Below are 5,889 nucleotides of genomic sequence, written 5' to 3'. Positions count from 1 at the left end.
TCAGGACTGTCGTCGAGTTCTTCTACTGCCATTTTCTTATTCAGCACTTTGTCGAAAAGAGCGAGTGCTGAATAAAGGCAAGTTTGCTCAGTTTCGGTGCCATTAGTCGCATGTCGATCAGGTGGTGGGTCTTCGTGCTCAGAGAGTCTGGAAGGTTCTCCAGGTGCGCTGTCATTTACAGTGTGTTCTGCTTCAGTCTCTTCCTCTCCGGTCTCGTCTGTCCCTTCAGCACAGTGGATGTCTAGAGAGAAGCCAAAGGTGATTGAAAAAATCAGAGCATTCAGCACACTGTCAACAAGAAAGTGTCCCCGAACACCTCTTGCCACTGCTTTTGCCTGAGAGCATGTGCAGTACAGCGTTTGGAGCAAAGGCCACTTCCAACAGCTGCTTGAGCCCTGATCCTGACATCAGACGTCCGATGCAGCCGAGAAAGCTCATTTGGGTGTGAAACCCTCCCAGACGCAGGACTAGGGAATGCAGGTCACTGTGAAGGGGCTCACTGTTGACAATGACCTTTGCCCTCCACCACAGGGGCTGGTCAAACGTCAGTACTGGTGTCACGTTGTTCTTTTTAGCCAACGAAGTCACGAAGAGGAGCGTTGAGTACACACAGCTCATGTTGGTTGGGTCCATGTCTATCATTGGGAGAAAGGTGATTGCACTTCGTCCTGGATATTGGCCATCACAGACTGCCTGCATTGTTCCAGACCACCCTGGGCGGGGAGATCGCAGAGCCCATGAAACTTTCCACACCAAGTCCAGTTTTTTCCTGTCGTCGTTGGTACTGAAGTCGTGCAGCAGTTCATACACCAAGGAGAGACTGATCGTGGAGGGGTCAAAATAGCGCACTGGAATCGAACCGACGCCCATCAAACTTTTGTTGGTCACCCGTTGGTCTCTTCGAATGGAATTGTGCTGCTTTTGGCAGGGCGTGGCAGATGCTATTATTCCCATGCCATGGAAAGTACCTGTCCCGTCCAGAGTCCGAATGTTGTGGTCCACGTTGTCCGCTACGAACTAAATTCGGCTGTCAGGAACAGTACCGTAGAGATCAACTCCTTGAGAAACTGCCGCACATTGTTCAAATCGCCTGACCTCAGCGTACGAAGAACAGAACCCAAGCTTGTTGACATGCTCAACGATAAATTTGGAGCCAAACAAGTGATGAAGTTCCACAGCCAGTCCTACCTGAAGAGGCGCGAGGAGTATTTTCGGTCTTGCTGCCTGAGCTAAGGCCTGTCCAATGGCAGCAACTTTGATGTCAGGTTCTTTTTTCTCGTGGAGGAGTGTTTTCAGAAATATGACCAAGGAGGGCGGAAGATACAGTGAATTTGAAGGCAGATCTCCTATCTGTGTTGGGGAAGGGTATGTCTCCTTCGACGATATCATGTCTTTGATGTCTGCAAGAAGAAGCTTAGATGCTGTCTTGATTATACGAATCTTTTCTGCAGCAACATCTTTTTCCCTGGCAGCTTCGGAAAATTGTTTCAAGATCTTTTCAGCTGTTGAACGAAAAGTGACCACATTTGCCTTTCCTTGGATGCTGGTGATGATGACTGCCCCTCCAAAATGATCCAGTAGCTTCGTTTTCATGTGTCTTTCTGTGTATGGGTCAGCTTCTGTGAGATGGTCCAGCATTTTGTTGCAAAGGTCCCCCAGGGTTGTCTGTTCATCATCGTTTTCTTCCAAGTATTTGGCAACCCTGAGAAACGCTTTGTTTCGTTCCTCGACTGCTGGTCTTCCAGGCCTCCCGATATCATCACAATTCATGCTATTACTGTCGCTGCGAAAAGCCAGTGGAACATTCCTCTTTGTTCGAAAGTTGACACTACACTGATGGTGATACATTGCGTCGTAGGCATGCAGATCTTGGGCATAATGTATACGCATGCGTACAGTTTCGGCCCACTTGTCACCTTCTCCCCGATCTGAGCATACTTGCAGCAGTTTTTCCTGGAAGTTGAAGGTGCGGACAGAAAACACTGAAATTCCTTTTTTTGCATCACTTTTTGCTGGCAGCCCACAAAACAAGCAGTCATTTCTTATGTCAAATTTTGCTTTGCTAGAACGCAGACTGACCGTCGATATTTCTTGCTGTGATTCTGCTTCATCTCGTTTTCTCTTCAAGTCACGCTTGATTACATTTGTTTTACAGTAATTGTAACGGCATGACCTGTGCACCACCTGACCAACTACAAACTGAAGTCCATCGCATCTGCTCTGACTTGCTTTCAGAAGACCTTGAACCCCCTTTTCCGTTTGCATTACTGGGTCCTCTCCGTCCTTCACGGAATGTTCGCATAGAGCGCAAGTTTGGTTTTCAGCAGAAAAAGTACCTGTATGTTGAGAAGAGATAAAAAAAAAAAGTACTAGAACTGACACAGTCTATTTTCAAACCGACACTAACACACACAGAAAGAGAGAGAGAGAGAGAGAGAGAGAGAGAGAGAGAGAGAGAGAGAGAGAGAGAGAGAGAGAGAGAGAGAGAGAGAGAGAGAGAGAAACAGACAGACAGACACAGACAGACAGACAGACAGAGAAAGAGAGAAAGACACACACAGAGAGACAGACATACCGCCTGCCAGCCAGCCAGACAGTACACGGAAAGAAACAGAGAGAGAGAGAGAGAGAGAGAGGGAGAGAGAGAGAGAGAGAGAGAGAGAGAGAGAGAGAGAGAGAGAGAGACATACGCGGCCAGCCAGACAGTAGGCCTACACGGAAAGAAACAGAGAGAGAAAGAGAAAGAGAGAGAGACAGAGACAGAGTTGGAGAGGAAGGGCAATACTAAGAAATTAAACATACACCAATGTTAACACCTCGAATATCATTTCCTGAGCAATTAGAAAGCGCTCGCTCGTCTACGAGAAATAAAGCCAGTAACCATCAACCGAACATTGTGGCCTGACATGCGTTCCATACAAAAGTCTGCGAGTCAATCGAACTGACCATGCTTTTCCTGTTCGTTCAAACTCTCATAATAGCAGTATTTATCAAACAGCTGTTTAATGCATCAAAACAATGTATTTACGTATTCACAAAGTAAAACGCTTGCCTGTAACTGTGTTTTTGTGGGGAAAATCTTCATTAAATTCAGATCCACCGCCCGACGCCATTGTCTGTTTACCGGATGCATTCCGCCCTTTGACCTTGGACATTCCAGGGCGCGGTCTGCAACCATGCGGTTTCCGTGTACGGCTAGCCACGATTGCCAGAAGTACATTTTTGTAGGAAATGCGTATAGAATTTATTAGATTAGAGCATCTAAATCCTTCTACTTTTTTCTACTTTTTGGATATGTTATTGCTTGATCATTTTTTGACAAATTGCAGAAGGTTTCATTTCTGTTGCAATTACTTCTTATCTGAAAATGGGTTCTTTACCACGCTATAGGGGAAAGGCCCTAATTACCGGACGGGCGCCTAATAACGGACACGCGATATCTCAGAAATGGTAGGTCACAAAAAAAAGTTTTTTGCGCGAAACGATTCAGTGATATCCCCTTACACTTCGCACCAAAATAACATGGCGACTGAACGCACGCATTCTGCACGGGAAGTGGTTTTCTGTTTTTCGCACTCTCACTGTAATTTTAGACATTTGTAAACTAAGTGCAGCAAGAAGTTACGACTTTCTAAGATGAATTGATTGGTTGAAGTAGATAGTACATACACTCTATTAGTAAATACCATGCAATACGACGTATTAAATGAACGCATTTTTCAACAGCTGCATTGTAACTCCAACTAGTGGGGTTTGCCAAATACCGTCCACCACGTGCGCCCAAATAACGGACTATGTAATATGTGTAAAAAATATAGGTCCCTGGCAATATGTAATAAATATGTGTGTGTGTGTGTGTGTGTGTGTGTGTGTGTGTGTGTGTGTGTGTGTGTGTGTGTGTGTGTGTGTGTGTGTGTGTGTGTGTGTGTGTGTGTGTGTGTGTGTAGTTGAACGTGCGGTTAATTCGCTTGACTAAAAATAACGCATAACCCTCTCTCGAGAAAAAGATACATATCTTCATAAAAACTTGCTTTTTGACTGACAAAAATTGCAAAAACCAACATAATAATTAAATGTAAAAATACATGAACGTTCACAAAAAAGAAAACGGTTGCAATTGTTAATTAAAACATGGTTTCAGCAACTTTTGTTACTCTATTGAGCAGCGAATTTTGTGTCCGGACTTTGGTGACCCCCTGTCCGGATTTAGGCAGTAGGTTCCCCAAAACCGGACAATTTGCCGACAAATTCAAACCTTAATAACTTTTAAAGTATAACAATTTTTCAATTTTTTTCAACATGAAGATAAAGGTAGGTTAGATGTACAATAATCCGTTTTCAAAATTGAGCTATGTTATATACTTTGTGAGAAAAATGGGTTAAACCTTAAGTGTCCGTTAATTGGGGCCTTTCCCCTAATTTTCCACACAAAAACTTATCTGATACAAATATTCACCCGCTTGCAAGGAAGACACAAGCGAGGCAATTGTTGTTCTGTATGATTAGTGTCTGTCTGTCTGTGCACTTGAAAGACGGCTTTGTCGAAATATCTGTGAACGAACCATTTTGTTTAGTCAATATTTAAACGTTCCAGCAACATACCTTTCTTGTTTTTTGATTCTCTCTATCTCGGCTAATTCTCTTGATAGGGGCGGGCGCTTGTCGCAGTGTCGCATCCTTTTGCGACAAATAATGCATATTTTGCGACAGAGCAGTTAAAGGTACTGTCTTTCTCGGGTTGTCACTCCTGTCATCCAACACAGATCTGTCCAGGCTTGTACATGGGGTAAGAACAGTCCTCCGCTTGGAAACATACCAAAACTGAACAGCCTGACCACTTTCTCTCGAGGAAAATTGCAGATTGACACTGGTGTTCATTTCGAAATTAGTTTAAACAAATCCATCTGAGCACAGCACTCGGAAGCACAGAACAGTTAACGACAAAATGAATTGCGTTTTGAAATTGTGTATATAGCCCTCGATTGCAGCGGAACCTTTGCGACAAACCAATGCAAACTCGCACTAAGACTGACTTTTTTTGCTAATGACCACGCGCCCTAACAGACTTAACCAGCATCTCCACGGGAAGCTGCATGTTGTGCCCTCCCCCATGTGTTCTTGTGGAGAAGCAGAGCAGGACACGGCCCACATCCTACGAGACTGCAGGAACCACCAGGTGCTGAGAGAGGAAATCTGGCCATTGCCGGAGTCCCTGCACAACAAGCTGTACGGGCCAGTGGCTGCGCTGCAGAGGACCACTAATTATATCTCAAGATCTGGACTCCAAGTGTGATCGGCGATCGAAAAGAAGAAGAAGATGACCACGCGCCCTTGTTCTGGTTGTATGTCCACTTGAAGGATATACCCGTACCTTGAAGACACGTTCACAAACATTCAAAATCTGCCGAGACCATATACATTTGTTGTACATCTACGACATTCTCATCAACGATTTTTGCCAACGGCTTAAATGTTTGGTGAGTGTTAAAAAAAGAACATTATTGCAATATCTTATAACTTTCAGTGCAAGGAAGTGTGCGATCCAAAATAATCCTCCGTCCACGCCAAAAAGCCATTAAAAGCCACTAAAAGCCCTTTCAGAATGTCACGTGAGCGGAAAGCCATCTAAGCCAGGCAATGACATCCTGTGTTACAGCGTTTATGAAGCGAAGAGCAAGGGGGGAACTCTCTCAGTCTCTCTCTCTCTCTCTCTCTCTCTCTCTCTCTCTCTCTCTCTCTCTCTCTCTCTCTCTCTCTCTCTCTCTCTTACACACACACTTTCTCTCTCTTTCTCTCTCTTTCTCTCTGTCTCTCTCTCTCTCTTACACACACTGACACACATACACACAAACACAAACACACACACACATGCACACACACACACACACA

This window comes from Littorina saxatilis, linkage group LG15 (genome assembly GCF_037325665.1).
Source record: "Littorina saxatilis isolate snail1 linkage group LG15, US_GU_Lsax_2.0, whole genome shotgun sequence".
Classification (NCBI taxonomy): Eukaryota; Metazoa; Mollusca; class Gastropoda; order Littorinimorpha; family Littorinidae; genus Littorina; species Littorina saxatilis.
The sequence above is the reverse complement of the archived record's forward strand: the minus strand, read 5'-3'. Positions refer to the sequence as shown.